Source organism: Drosophila virilis, chromosome 2 (assembly GCF_030788295.1).
Source record: "Drosophila virilis strain 15010-1051.87 chromosome 2, Dvir_AGI_RSII-ME, whole genome shotgun sequence".
NCBI lineage: Eukaryota > Metazoa > Arthropoda > Insecta > Diptera > Drosophilidae > Drosophila > Drosophila virilis.
Window position 1 is genome coordinate 3631834 of NC_091544.1, and position 16081 is coordinate 3647914.

Sequence of the window (16081 nt, forward strand, 5' to 3'; positions counted from 1 at the left end):
GATGTTAGAACTGCAAATACTTGTATATTTGCGCATATATGTATACAAATACCACACGCACACGTGCGCACGCATATTCGCTGCTGTTTGTGTTTGTGTGCGGTGTCGTGCTCGGGGATTTGGGTGACTACTTGTGCGCTTTTTGTTCCTTTTTTTTTCTACCCATATTCCTTTTTTTGAATATGTCTCATTTGAAATTGTTCCTTTGCAATTTGCATAGCATGTTTTCAACACACAATGGGGTCCCATCAACATCAACATTATGTATTCGCATGCCGAACGCGCGCGCCTATTTGTTGGAATTTGATTTTTAAAGATGCCACAAAACCCTGCCACATGCAAACACGAATGCGAGCGGCGGCAAAAACATTGACCCTAATAGCTAATAGACAACATGCTGCATAAATTCCTTGTGCCGGTTGCCTACGCCACGGCCAATTGGCTGCAATATAACAAAGTGCAGCGGAGCGAGTGCCAAGAGTAAAACAAAAGAATATGCCAAGCGTGGGTAAAGCGAGAGCAGCAGCTGCCCAGACCACAACAGATCCAATGAGAGCAGTCAGTAGCTCCAGCCGTCGACAAGGGTTAGCTTAGGACGCACAGAGCATGCAGGCATAAAAAGAACAATAACAACAAAATATCGTGACGGGGCATGTTTTACTGGGCACATGTTAAAGTGGGAGTCAGTGTAATGGCAATGCAAAGGAATTTGTAGTTTATATACATGGGAGAAACGTTTGTTGGATATAATACAAATTTATTTTTCAAGAGATACAAGTTTCGTTTGAAAACTGTTGTTTGTATTGCTAAAAGTAAACTTAAGTATCCTCAGATTTCATCTTAAAACTGCTTTTAATATTCATTTATGTGATGCAAGATTTTTGTTATATGTTACTCTTGAGTTATTGAACTTTTTGTAACTACTATTGCTTGTTACTTTAAAACTCTAATACATGAGCTCATGACATGGGCTAGGCAACTTAGGTTTTCCCACTGCGAAGAATTTTCATGTCCGTTGAAAGGGTAAATATTTGTAAGCTCTTTTAGGTTTAGTTTTCATAGCTAAAACGTATACACTCGCAAAAATAGCTTATTGAAAACTATGTCCACTTTGTTGTTAGAGAAAAAGTAAGATGATAATTTTTGTTTAATGATAACTATAAAGATATGTTTCGCTTTTTATGGTAGAACCAAACGCTTGCTTAAAACCAAAATCAAAATATTATTATTCACATTAAGCTTTTCTGATAATTTTTCTTTTCTTTTCTTTCGAACTAAATAGACTTAAAGTTGAAAGCCTATTCGACAAGGAGAATTCAAATATACTATACTGTGTAGAATGTCCAGGATATATGCTTACAAATCAAAATGGGCACGTACTTACTGCTTATGACTTATGTAGCCCAAGTACTAGGAATCAATGCAAATTCAATTAGCTAAGAGTTTTATTTCTTTGTTGTGCATGATGCTGTTACGAGCCACAGTTGGAGAGGTTTCCTTTTTATGCTCTACCATCTGCTGCTAGTTCGCGTCTAACAAATGATCAGCTATGGCGCCAAGCTCTTCTGTTTTGGACGCGTGGCTTGTCTGTTTTTTTTTTGGCCTGACAAAAAAATATAAAATAACAAAAGAAAACAAACGTGCTCTGTCCGCCCGACTGCCGGGGCCTGGCTGTTGCCTACAGTTCGGGCAGCCTTGCATAATTAAATCAGATCACATTTTAAAATTCCATTTATATTTACCTCTGCTCTGTCTGTCGCAGCAGCTCGTAAATCATGATTAAAAGCTTCGGGCGACACACAGACCAGCCCGGACATACAGCTCAATCCTTGACTAACAACTTACTGCTATGCCTAACACGTAGCCAAACTGGGACAACGGGCAACGGACAAACCTCAAATAAAAAGCGCTGCGGCCAAAGAGACGACAAAGCGAGCAGCGCTTCTTATTCCTGTTGTATCTGTTGTTGTTTTTTGCAGCTGCTGGTTACTGACTGACGAAGACGCCGACTGGGCGAGATTCAATTCTAGAGATACAAGTGGCAAACAAGCAAAAGCAGAAGCTGAAGCTGAAGCTGACGCTCGAGCTGTAGCTGGAGTAGTCACGGCCGCTTAAGTGAACCAGTCGGTGACTCATTTCACACACACAAACACACACACACTCACTTGGGCGACAAAAAAGCAATGGCGAGAGATAAAGGCAGCGGGCAAAAAAAAAAACTTGATATGGCACAATATTGTACATACTCGCACTTATATGTTGCTTGGTTTGTACATAAGGCAAGATAAATCAAATGTGGCGAGAAATTGCAACAACAACGGCAACAATAAGCTGAATTGCTGAGCAGCTGAGCAGGCAAAACCACAACAACAACAACTAAAATAGTCGCCGTCGCAGCGATGCAGCAAAAAAAAAATAAAGAGAAATAGTAAACCGAAAATGCGAAAAATTTATCCAATTTGGTAAAAATTTAGGTCACAGCCGGGGACTCTGACTCTGTAGCGCCTGGAAGCGCCACCAAAAACGTCTGCAAAAGCGCAGCTGCCATTGTCTGTGCAACGATAGCAGTATGTGAGTGTGTGTGTGTGTGTGTGTGTGCGAGTGTGTGAGTGTGTGTATTTGGAGAGGCCACAGGAAGTGCTCAAGTGCAACAGCGGACAGGCGGCAACAGCAAGTGCTAAAGCCATTGTCCCGCCAGGCTGCGCTCTTTTTTCTAGCTCTTGTGCTTGCTCGAGTTGATGTTGTGTTGTGTGTGGCATGGGAAAGTTTTTGAGATACAGCGCAGATATGCAATGTCCAAAACGGGTCACAGGCTGCAAAGCTCAGCTGAAAGAGGCAGCCGCCACAAAAGTGAGCCATAATAAATATGTGGCACAAGAGCGAACGAGCGAGCAACACGAACTAACTAAAATATAAAACATAAATATGAAGTGACAAGAACTTAGAACCGAGAACCGGGCCCAACCACGACCCTTGCCGCACATAGAGACATATACTTATATGTACATGTCGAGAGACAGACGTGAACATTAATGGCAGCGCGGCGCCTCTTGACAGCTAATGGCACATGAAATGAGTAAATTATTACATACCACAGTAGTCCTTCAGGCAGCTCTGCCCGCCCGCCCGCCTCTATAAGTTCCCCCTGTTACGCGGCTAATTTGCAGTGTGCTAGCACGCTCCCAAAAGAAAACCAACAAGCCACAACATTGCGTATACGTGATATGAGCATTTTCTTCTCCGCTGTCTGATATGTGTGCGCTCCCCTTAGCGTGGCTGCGGCTGGGGCTGGGGCTGGGGCTGGAGCTGCAGTTGCTGCCAGTTGCCAGTTGGCAGATAAGCGAAAAATGCAGCGTAAAAAATTGAACGCATATTTCACAAACACAAATGACATGCCGGGATGGGGTAGCTGTGCCGGGCGCTGCACTCTCAAGCCATTCCAGCAATGCCAGCCAGGCAGACAGGTAACCAGGTTGAAAGCCAGCAGCCAGTTGGCCACCTTTGGCTGTGGGCATGCCAGCAGACTGTGGCATTTTCTGAATTATTTCGCACGATATGAACTTTTGCAACAAGTCTCAATAATTCTCCGCCGCTGCCAAGATGGGTAATGAAAGAAAAGCAGCCAGTTTTCAGCATCCTGCCCTCTCACCTGCCCGCTCAGTCGGGAAGCTGTTGCCGTAGCCCGCATCCGCTCTGTTATTCTGCATTAAATCAATGAATCGAATGCGCCAGGCGGATGTCAGCGAGTTGCCATTTTGAGAAATTAAAAGTGTCCGTTGCCGTTTTCATATCCGCTGCCCTTTCCGCTTCCTGTGGTCGTTTGAACGTCTAGTCCCACGCTCTCAGCACTTCGCCTTAAGCTCAGGTAATTCCCAAAAACGCAATCCTATTAAAAAAGAACGCAACGCGTTCAAATTGCTTGCGCTAGCGGGCTGGATGGGTAGGCGTCGCCGCAAAGCACTCGATAATGATGCCCTGGCTATGTCATGGTCTATATCGTACTCTTGGCCACGTTAATAAGCTACCCTAATAACCCAAGGCGACCTGCTGTGGCAAACATGGCAGCCTCGGTGCCGCTGCTGCTGCTGGGCCATTGGGAGGGCTCAAAGTAGAAATGTGGGCGTGCCAACGCCTTTACAGTTCGTCAATTTTAATGTGCGGGGCACTCGGGACATTCTCGGAAATCGCTGCTAAAAGTAATTCAGTTTTATATTAAAAAGATTTCGCGTTGCCTGACTCTCTTTTACCGCTTCCTCTTGCCCGCTCATTTGCATTGTGCGTCGTTGAAAAGTAATAAAATAAACAAGTGTCCTGGAAAAAAAGGACGAGTACGAGAAAGCAACAAGGGGCGCACTGGGAGGTTGGGCTGTGTGTGTCGATGGCGGCCGACAAAATGGTGTGAAAGTGATTTATATTTTAATTCAAAAATGAATTATTTAGCACACTTTTTAATTCCTTTTGGCTCTGTTAGCCCGTGTGTTTATTTTACTTTATGGCCAAATCTGAAATTCTGATTACTTTTTATTTACTTTTATTTCGGAGTTTATTGCATTTGCCACTCCAAAAGAAATGCAAATTTTTCGGCCCATTATTGCGCCACATTTAACTTGAGCAGAGGCCCAGCTATCAAGAGGCCTAAAAGCTGTCTGTTGACAGTTGGACAGCTCCAAAGCATCAACTGCACTTCAACTTCATAAACAATCTGCCGCGAAAGGCATTAAAAGCCGGAGATGGTAACTTATTTAGAATAATTATGCATATTACAGTTTATGCACAAAGAAGTTGGCGGGCTTTGCAATACGCTACGCAACACTACCCTCCATGATCCTTGAATTCTTTCCTTTGCTAGTCGATTATTGGCACTATCAAAAGGATACACTAGAGATCAGCGCAGGCCCCAGTCACAGGGTTAGCCGCAAATATGCATATGAAAAAAAAAACCTGGTATGCTTCGTAAATAATTTATAATTTAAAAAATTTCCTTTTTGCGATGAACAGATTATTTGCTCGAGATATTTTCTTAACAACTTAGATATATGTATTGGCGTTTGGTAAATAAATGTGCTTAAATGAGTTGTTCCGTTCATCTATCTGTATAGATAGATACATTATAAATGATCTCCGTTTTTCCAACTATCAAAATTCACTTAATGTATTGTTAGACAAACAATTGTTGTACTAAAAAATGTAAAAATAAAAAAAATAATGTTAAGGATATATATTCCAAATGGTTTCGTTATCCTTTGGAGGCTGTTCCTGCTGCATTTGAATTATACAAGTGCCGAAGACTGTCGACCATGATATTCTGTTCTATGTAATCATATGTAAATGGAATCTGCAACTGCTTGCTCTTAGCCTGGCTGTTCCATAAATTTGCACAAATCTTCTATGCCCTCTGTCATACAGAAACTTGTTATTGTTGGCTATAGCTCCGACTGGGGTCGGGTGTGCGTGTGTGTGTGTGTGTGTGTGTGTAAGTGCCTGTAAAATCGACGCTAAATTCGAGCGGGGGCGGTAACTGCAACTGATTATTATGAGCACATAAGCAGCAAGTGGAGTTTTTGTGGAGTGGGGGATGGGACGCGACAACAGAGGTTACACAACAGGCCCCAAGCAAAAGTCAAGTGCAGAGAAACAAAAAGGAAGCCAAACTACTGGCAGAATTTGCAATGACTACCAGACAACAGCGAAAAAATTTGAATATAAAATGCGTTTGTGGCAAGGGACAGACAGACGAGGCGAACTGCAACAAGCGGCGGCAACGGCAACGGCAACGGCAACGGCAACGGCAACGGCGACGGCGACGGCGACGGCGACTGCGACGGACAACAGGCAGCATGACAATGGCCAGATCCTGCGGCAACAATGAAATTGCGTATGTAAATTTGATGTCGTTACCAGCGGCTTCGGCAGCATCGCTGAAATAATTAAAGTAGAATGCGCCAGAACAACAAAAAAAAAAAAACGAAGCAAAAGTGCTGCGAAAAAAATATGAAAAGTCGCAGTGGGGGGGCAGTTGAAACTGCAGTTGCCACAACGCCCTTCTCTGGGCTGCCTCTGTTTCCCACTTGTCCGTCCGTATGCAAAGCAGCTGCAACAGCTGCTGCGACTCCTGTTCGCATTGCAAATGCTACAACGACTCGCCAGCGACACTGACGCTGACTCTGAGTGCAACTTGTCAAAAAATGTCGCAACAACAGTGGCAGAAGTAGAAGCAGGCAACACAGCATAGAGAAGGAAATCGCTTTGCTTTGGCATAAATATGAGTGCCATCAAATTAATATGCGCCGCATATGGCTGACGATTTTGTGGTACAACATGTTAAGTGCATGCAAAGGCAGATGCTGCTGCTGTTGCTGCTGGAACAGCTGCTGCTGCCGCTGCTTTGGGACGCATGCATAATGGTGGCAGCGACGCCTTAGGATGACTCTTCAGCATCTTGGCAGGTTTTTCACGCTGCTCGAGTGACAGGACGAGTCGCCAGGCACTGACTTGAGTTATGATGCTTAGCCGCATCGCTGCAACTGCCACGATAACACTTTCAGCGCAGGATGTGGCCGGGCCGGGTGGTTGGAGGGTCGCGTTTAATTTCAGCCGCCAACACCCGCAACTGTCCGCAACGCAAAGCTTTTACTGGAATTGTCTGTGGCATGCTTGCCGCTGACACTCGACAATCGCACATGTTGCACTGTCATCTCAAGTGTAAGAAGTTGCTGCAGCAACCAGCCCTAAGCAGCAGCAGCAGCAGCTCCCGACGTCGCCATCTTTGTCACCTGTGCCCTTTGTCAATTTTCCAAATGGGACTCAAGAACTCCCCTCCCCAGTTGCTATTGCTTTGACTGCTTCTGTTAAACATACTAGATGCCCTTTCAAAAATTGTTTCAGCTTCATAACTGTGTGTTTTTGTTGCAGGCCTTACATATTTGCTGCTAGCTCGTACAGCTTCCATTAAGTATTTGCCTGGCACCTTTTATGATTTCTTAAACAAATTGATTCATTTATACATTATTATACTATATTGTTGCAATCAAATATTATATTTATATTATTAGATCAATTGATTAAGATTCTTTTTTTATAACAACTTTTATCAGCGTGAGGAGCGGGTGTTCATAGAAAAAGTAGTTTTGGTTGAAGCTAGCTTAATTCGCCATGTCGTAAGAGAAAACCTATTGAAAGAGTATCTGTTTGTCGATATGTTGCCCTTTGGTTGGAGTTTTTGTCATTTGTCTGCTAGGCAACCACTAAGCAAAGACAAACGCCAGGCTGTCAAACGTGTCAGGCAGATAGAAAGGAAACGAGAAATGAGAAACGCACAACAACAGAAACCCTAAAAGATGACGCTGTGTTCTCAACCGAACCACTTACAACTTATGAGTGGCAGCTTTGATTTCGAGCTCGAAATCGAAATCGAATCCATTACTTCAATTAATGCAATAAAATGATGCTCTATTGCTGCCACAATTTACGCCTGGCTAATGGGATGTGAAATTTGTTGACAAAAAACGCGTGTAAATGCTTTTGGATAACATGAAGTTGCGTGGCAACTGTTTGGCAGCTGTTGATTCCGGCAGTCCAATGCTTGGTTTTGGCTGAGGCAAAGGCAACGGGCTATAACGGGCATGGCCCAGCCCCCCTGTCAGATACGCATTTATCCGGTCAAAGGGGCGTGTCCATGGCCAAAGGCATATTAGCTACGCATCACTGGGCAGCAGCCTGAAAAGCTCCCCGGGAAAAGCAGCTGCTGTCCCATTTGATTAGGCTCTGCTAGCTGGGCTTTAAAGGATATATTGATGAAGGCATTGCCATAGCACTTCTATGTTGTGTGTGTATTGTATCTATATGCGTGTGTGTGTGTGTGCGTGTAATTGTGTGTGCAAAGGTGCGTTGTGTTCATGGAGTCAAAGGTTCGCTTTGACTTGCAATTAATTTGCTTTGTTTTTTGCACTTGACTGCGCCCGGACAGACTTACAAGCGCTCATCCGGACAGATAGAGAGAGCGAGAGAGAGAGAGAGAGAGAGAGAGACAGAGAAAGAGAAGCGGAGAGTAAGACAAAGGTTGGGGCTGTGTGGCGGTAAATGGGCATTTTGCCAAACCATAAATTATTTTATTAAGCCACTTTGGCTGGCCCTTCGGCACGCCCCAAAGTTATGTGAATTATTTTGTGAAAGTTAATTTCATGCAATAAATTCAAAATCGCGTTGGCAACAATTCATGTTTCGTCTGAATTTCTCTAGTCGACGGCCTTCGGGTTTTGTTTTATGGTGCCCTTGTTTTGCTGGCCGTGTAATTAGTTGTAGACACAAAGGTATGTACGTACAGTGGCAGCCAAAAAGTATGCAACACAATTACAATTTCAGCAGGTGATTAAATGCGCAATAATTGTTTCCATTGCTGCTGTTGTTGTTGCCGCTTCACTAATGGCCGCAATTAGTTAGCCAACCTGAGGGGTTGGGAAGAGGGGGCGGGGCGTGTCTCTAATTTATGCTTGCGTGTCTTGCCGCAATTTGTTGCTGCCATCGCCAGTGGCAACATTTAAATAAAATCAACTTTCCGTTTGCCAATAAAACTTTACACTCAAAACGATAATTGCCCGCATTTGTCGTTCCTGCCACTTGACTTTGTCTCCAGTCGGCTGTGGCGCCCCGTCGTGTGTGTTTGTGTTTGTATTTGTGCTTGTGTTTGTGCTTGTGTTTGCTCTGGCCGGCACTTGGGGCATCAATAAAAATCTCTTGATAAATGTCCAATTTAATTTTGTTCTCTTACTTATCTTGCGCCTGGCCTGGCTTGGCTTCGCCTTGCCGGTTCCTGCCACCGCCCACATGGATTTCATTTCTTTTATGTGTAGTCTCAATTCATTTTTCTTTTTGTTGCCTTGATTCTATTCCGTTTCATTGCGCGAGGCGTTCGCCGGTTCCATTTCTCACACTTTGGCGGCTTCTTTTCTTATACTCTGCAATAATGACGTAGTTCGAAATGGGCATATTTGTGCGAACTAATGGTGAAGGCCAACACAATAAACAGCATTATCTTAGGTTCGTCTATTTAGCGAATTTCTTAAGTAATCCACAGGGAATCCTCAATTCTCTACACACTTTGCCCATCATTCTCAATATGTGACCTAGAAATTATGAACTCACAAATTAAAGTATCTAACCAAAGAAAAATGCTAGTTTAGCTGTTCGTTCCAGCTATATTAATTCTCTATTTATCAATACCCTAATTTTTTTTATTTGATTTTTTTTGACATGTTTTAGTTTGCGCCGGAAGCGATCACTGCCTTCTGACCTTTATCAAGCGAATGAATAAATGAAAAATTTATAGTTATATAACTTATATGATTATCTTTATTATGCATTATATATAAAAAGCTAACTCTGTAACAATAAAGACCTCTGACTGTATTATAATTTTTAAGATATACATACTTTGCAACTCTTATGAGGATATCCACAGGTTGAGCACGCTGCTTTTGCAATTTGATTTTTCTTGGCTTCAGCATATCAATTCAATGCCGTTCATATTACGTATATTTTTTGTTCACATTGCATAGCAAAGTCAAGCATTTATTTTTTTTTATTTTATTTTTTTTTTGGTCCACTTGCACTTTAAACGTAATTTAATTTGTCTTCCCATTTTTACTTGCAGACATTGCCGCCAGCAGACAGCGTCTGGCGCCGGAACTGTCTAACGGGTAAGAAATATGCTCGAGCTTTGATTTAATTGAACTTGCGCCATTTGCTGAAGCAGACTTGGCCTGCAGCTGCATTCCACTTTCTAGTTATCTGGCATATTTTAAATGTGGTGGCTTATTAAACAGCAGTTGGCACTGGCACTGGCACTGGCACTGGCGGCAGCTAATGGATATACACTGCGGCGGGTCCTGCGCTGCTGAGCTCCAGCAGCCACATGTGGCCCGAATGGGGGCCCGGCAAATATCGCCTCATTTTGTATGCTGTGTGCCAAGACTAAAATCAATAAATCAAAGCCAGGCTGGCAGGCGAGTCGTCTGGCAGCTAGGCAGGCACATGGGGTTCTTCAAGGCGATGTCTTGAATATGGCACGCCGGCGCGTGCCACGGCCACAGCTGGGCCAGGCGACATATTTGCGTGCTGCTATGCAAGCAATGCCCACTCACCACCCCTACTCCATGAACCAACCTGCTAGCCACTCCCTTCAAGGCCATTTACTGACAAGTTTGCCGCGCTATCGCAAAGAACACTTTGATAGCCAGTCCAAGGGTTGAGCACGGCAACAGGTTAGCAACGACCCGATGCACTTCATGGACAAGCAAAACATTGCACATTGCCCAATACGAGCTGAATAATGGATATATGCATGTGTGTGTGTGTGTGTGTGTGTGTGGGCACCACAGAGGCAAATACGCACAGCCCCAAACTTCAAGCAGCTCAAAAGTTTTGAGTTTTAAAGGCTTAGTCCTCCCATCCCAATTGCAGCGCCCCCTCGCAGAGCAGCCCAGCACAATCCCTGGGACCCTAGAGTACAGCTCTGCTGCTTTTTTATGCTACTCGCTGTGGGCTTAAAAAGCAATTCCGCAACTGTTTTTGCAATGGCGCACGCCATGACGACATGTGTGTGCCAGGGCCCCTGTATCTGTGTGTATATATATGTGTGTGTGTGTGTGTGTGTTAAAGCCCCATGCGGAGTCCTCATTCAGAGCCCCTTGGGCTGGCAACAAAGCTATAGCAATGCCAACAATGCTGTCGTTATCGTCGTTTTCACTTCAATTAAAAGTTGGCAACTTTTCTTGCCTGGTTTACCTAAACGGCAGCGAAGCCCGCCGCACTTTTACTGCTGCTGCCGCTCCAACTGCTACTGCTGCTACTGCTCCAATTGCCATTATGCAGATTCGTATGGCTGATTACCAAATTACAAACTGTAATGGCTGCAATTGTTTTGTGTACGGCTGGCATATGGCATGCCAACGACAAGTAGGCCGCCAAATTGTCACAGCGAACAAGAAAAAGAAGTCGCTAAGTGCAGGCTGGGGACGACATGAAGCTATGCTAAGCCAAGTGCTATTTGCCAAGCACATGCAACATGCAACATGCAGCATGCAACAAAAGTAGTTGACACACACTCCCAGAGAAGGTCACTTGCCAGCTTAAGGCTCGCTCTCTCTCTCTCTCTCTCTCACTCTCACTCTCACGCTCTCTTGTTTAAAGCACGTATACGCCGCGTGGGCCCAACGACTTCCGTGCTATTTACGCACCAGCGCGTTGCTTGGCTCGCTGCTTGCCTACCGCCAACTGCCAGCTGCCGTTGCCTGCTTGACTGCCAGGAATTTCCGCGAACGTTAATTGCGACAAGCCAACGCGACAAAGAAATACCTTCTTCTGGCTGCTCCTTCATTACACCTTTTATGCGATGCTCCCTCCAGCAGGGTGTACAATACACCTTACGTCGGCTTGAATACACTTAAAGGCATGAATTATGTGAAGAGGCATTCCAGAGAAAGATTTACAGTCCGCCATGAAAAGCTTGTCCAATCCGTTCAAGCTTACATTTGAAAGCAGACCATTTCTTAATTTTATTAATAATACTTTTATCTGTAAATACCAAGTTAGGGTATTTGGGTTTTGGTTTTCTAAGTAATTCTTACACTTTGGTGGTGTTTATCCGTGTTTTCATTCGTTGCAACCACAACAAAAGCAATGACTGGCTGCATATGTCACCCCGTGAAGCAATTGCAGTGCATTTAGGGTCTGAGGCGTTTTATAGACGTGCCATTTGAGTTTGTCGGCTTCGCTTCAGTTCTCTGCTATTCAAGCGGTTTTCTATACATATACATATATATGGGGTATATATTTAGCGCTCTGCTTTTTCTCCATCGTGTCATTAAAATTGATTTTGCAGCAGGCAGCTAAAGGAGTGGGTGGGAGGACAGCCACTCGCAGTTGGTTTTTCTATTTGCCAAACGACAAAGAATTTGCTAAATTGCTTTTCCGCTTGCGGCGCACACCTTGCCACAGCCACAGTTGTTGGCAGTGCGTTTGGCTTCGCAATTAGTTTTTGCCTTTGGCCGCAACTAAATGTTGCATTGACTGCTAGCCACACAAAAGAAAGCCAAGACAGAGAGCGAGCAAATTGAGAGAGAGAGATAGAAAGAGAGAGAGAGAGAGAGAGAGAGTCGAAGACACATAGTCACACGCAACATTCTCTTCGATTCCTTTGTGTGTGGCACGAGCATTGTCAAGTTATAGTTGCAACTTTGGTAACTGTAACAAAAGCGATTAAAAGTCCCATAAAAACCTGAGCCCATTAATAGCGCAATAATATTATCAGCTTATGTTCGATGCCACGCACACAATAACATAATCGCTCGGGAGGCGGCAACAGGAACAAAGTAGGCTCACACATGCTGCATCAAGGGTCTGGCGTTGCCCCTGCCGCCAAAACTAAACTTTGTCTCTTGTATTTTCATTAACATTTATTGGTTTTTTACTTATACTTCCGAGCATCATAACTTGCCGGTGGGGGCCGTGCTAAGCCAGTGCAAGTCCCAGGGCCAAGAGAAGCTGCGCCACAATATTTTGAGGTCGTTTCAGCGTCATCATAAAATAACGTTAATGATGGCAACAAGGTCGTAAAATCAAAATTTCTGCTATTTCAATGCTGAAACCCGCTGCGGTCTGCGATGGCCCAGAAACTTTGCTACATTGTTGATGCGAAATGAGATGAGTTCTGGGGCCGATGACGGCGTCAGGGTTGGCAGCCAGGCACACATATCGCAAGATAGCTTGCGTACCACGTGGCGTATGTGTTATATCAAACATATTTTATTACTTTAAAGCCAAGGCATGGTCAATCGAGAACAACTTTAGCAAACACATGTGCTTTAAACTGAAATACCATTTAGCTGGGCTGCAGGGTCAGCTACTTTTTAAGTATTTTATAGACCTTGTGCTTACCTTTTGTGCACGTCGCATAGACGAAAATCCGCACTTAAACTGGATTTATTTAAGCGCCAACGATTTCGGGTTATTTAAATAAATTTCACATTCAATATACTTGTCAATTTTATTTAATGCGCTGCCAGCGCAACCAGCATGAGATCCCTTTCTGGGTGTGTGCGTAAGTCTGTGTGTGTGCGTCTGTGTCTGCAGGGCGTGCAGGATTTTAAATATTCATTAGATACACGGCAACCGGCTGGGTAAGGTGGCACAAAGACAATCCGGCGAACCCTTTGCACCCGAGGTCAGGGTCGCCCTGGTAACTGTGGCGTGCGCCAAGTGAGAAACGACATTTGAAATTAATTTCAATCAAAAAACTGTGAGCCCCAACGACCCAATTCATTGGGTATTGAAAATTGTAAATTGAATAGGATAAACTTCAAAGATACAGGCATTAAGTTCGACAGGCTAAATTCAATGAGTTTTGCACCATTTTGCGGTCCATTGTGCGCCCAGTTTATTGCCTGACCAGGGGTTTATGGATCGCGCGTTCAGATTTTATCACTCAGGCGTTAAAATGTCGTAAATGGCTGTCGCTTTGGCTGCGGCCTAAGTAAATCAGCATAAAACTTAACTAAATGAACACAATCAAAATGCGAGCCAGCAGCGAATTGCATATGTCCATTTAGACATCAGCATAGACAACGCCGAGAATTGAGTTACACACAGCTGGCAGCACTTGTTTGTCCTCTCGTCAATGTCCCTCGGCCGGATTGTGGTTGCGTTCCAAATTATGCCATGCTTAGAGTTTGCCTTTTGGCCTCATTCTTTCAAAAATATTTGCAGCAAAAGGCAGTAGCTGTAGGAACAGCGGCAACAGCAGCAACAACAACAACAACAACAACAATGACAAAGCAATATGGTAAACTATATAAAAATTTGCCAGGGCAGCGCCCCAATGCCCCAGCGGCCAGGCTGATGGACAAAAGGTCAGAATAACAACAAGAACAACGGCATCGTCATTGTCGTCATTCTGCTGGGCCTGGTCAAGTGGCTGGCTGTCTGACTGGACGACTGGACGACTGGCCGTCTGACTGGCAGACAGGCCGGACAACAATTCCAGCCACGAACAGCAGCGTGCAGAGCAACAATAAAGACTTTTACTATCCTAATAAAAGACAAACAAAGGACTCCTGGTGATGATTCCGCTGCTCTCTCTCTCTCTCTCTGTTGCTGCTCCCACTGCTGCTGAGAAGCATTCTCGTATCGCAATTTTCATTATTTTATTTGCCTATAAACGAAGCCATATTTTTGCAAGTGTATGTACCCAACATGGATAAAGCTGATTCTATACATCTATAACCCACCCACCCTCCCACACACACACACAAACAGAGAGAATTTGCGACAGCATTTGTTTATTCGCCTACTCCGCACACAGTTTTAAGCAAAATAAGTAATTAAAAATGTCATAAAATGGACAGTTTGAGGCACGCCTCGTAGATATGTATTCGTGTTGGCGAGATGGAGGGAGCAGAGCTCCATAAAAATCAATGCCGACAGACTGGGGCCGGCAAAACGATGTCCATTGTCAGTCGGTCGGTTGTTTGGACAGTCGGTTGGTCAGTCGGCCAATTGCCGGGTCAGTTGGGGTCAGGCTTTCCACTTTAAACGATAAACACGGCCGGCGACAGAAACAAAAACAACTTGTAAGCAATTAAGGCAGCGTATTGACTCGCCCGCTTTCTGTCTACTTATATTGAAGATAGCACATGTAACAGCAACTATTTCCATAAATATATTAATATGTACGACTACATGTGCATATGTCTGTAGTTTGCTTGTGTAAACATGTTGCCTCCGGCTCCACAAGAAACCTTGTCTCTTGTTCGACCAGAGCAATAATGTTGTTACAGCTAGGTAGAATATGAATAGAGTTTTTAATATGCAAGTAGGAAATACTTAATATTTATTACAATCTTCGCTGAATTCTAAAACTGAATACAAAACAAAATACATTCTATGCATGCTTAACTCCTTTTAAATTTTGCTCCACAAATATATTTATATTTTTATTGCCATTTAACTACGCTAATGAATTTTTTTTAACATATGAAAGTGCAAGAATTTCTGCAGTCTTTATTATTTTCATCGCCTAAATACATTAAAGTAGCTTTGGCGACATAAAAGAGAGCATATATATGTTAAAGATAGATATGCATTTATTTTTTAACTACAATAAAATTTACGGTATTTGGAATATTTATTACTATCATATTTTTATTACGATAGTATTTCCTGTATCCTTTCCGAACTAATTTCGAGCGCTACTCCACCCACAATTTAATCCCAATGAATTGACAAACGAGTAAGAGGGCTCTGGTCCGGGTTACTCGACTGGGAGATACCAAGGAAACACAAATATTAGTTCTTCAATATATTGAATATTGAATATTTTGCTTATTAAACTCATCTTTAAATATATCATTGAAAAATGAGTTAAATGAAAGCTCCCATAACGAACACGTCCCATAACAAGCAAAGCAAATTATAGTTTGAAAAATTTATTTTAAAGATCTCTCATAGAAAGTCACGAACAAGATATATATTTGATCTCTATTTGGCCTCTTTATTAATTCTGAATCAAATTTGTGATGTGTTACGAAATAAATTTGTGGCTTCCCCTTTAGACAAAAATTTACATATTCATGTCACTCAAAATGGGCTAAAAGAAAGTGGAAAACACATGTTTTTTTTTTACATTAAAAACTAAAAAGGTAAAAGGCTTAGTTGCCCAATTAAGGGGTATTTAAATCAAGCGGATTCTGGCTTTTATATCAGGTAGTATTAAGCTCAGCTGTCTTTTGTTTATATTTGTATAGTTTAAATTTGTTTCTGTTACTTATTTTTATTTGACATGAATTTCGGTCCATTGACCGACCCACAATGTAAACCGATTTTTGAGTCTTTTCACTTTTTATTTCTGCCCTGCGGACAAATGTTTATGGGCTGGAAATTGAGGTCGTCAGCAATGTGTGTGCGTGCGTGCATTGTTTTGTTTGTGTGTGCGTGTGTTTGTGTGTGACTTTTTTATGTGTGTGCATATAGTATATGCCAGGCAGCATTTGGCTTACGGCTGAAGTGTCTGCCCAGATGCCTGGCTGCT

At 43.2% G+C, this 16081-nt stretch overlaps 1 protein-coding gene across 1 annotated transcript in view; it reads left to right on the forward strand.

The window, feature by feature from the left end:
• The window catches only part of beat-VI (beaten path VI), a 69033-nt gene that overhangs the window by 23112 nt on the left and 29840 nt on the right, over positions 1 to 16081 (forward strand). Inside the window, exon 2 of the mRNA XM_002058664.4 lies at positions 9650 to 9695. The gene's annotated coding sequence lies outside the window, so the exon portion shown is untranslated. The remainder of the gene's footprint in view (positions 1 to 9649; positions 9696 to 16081) is intronic.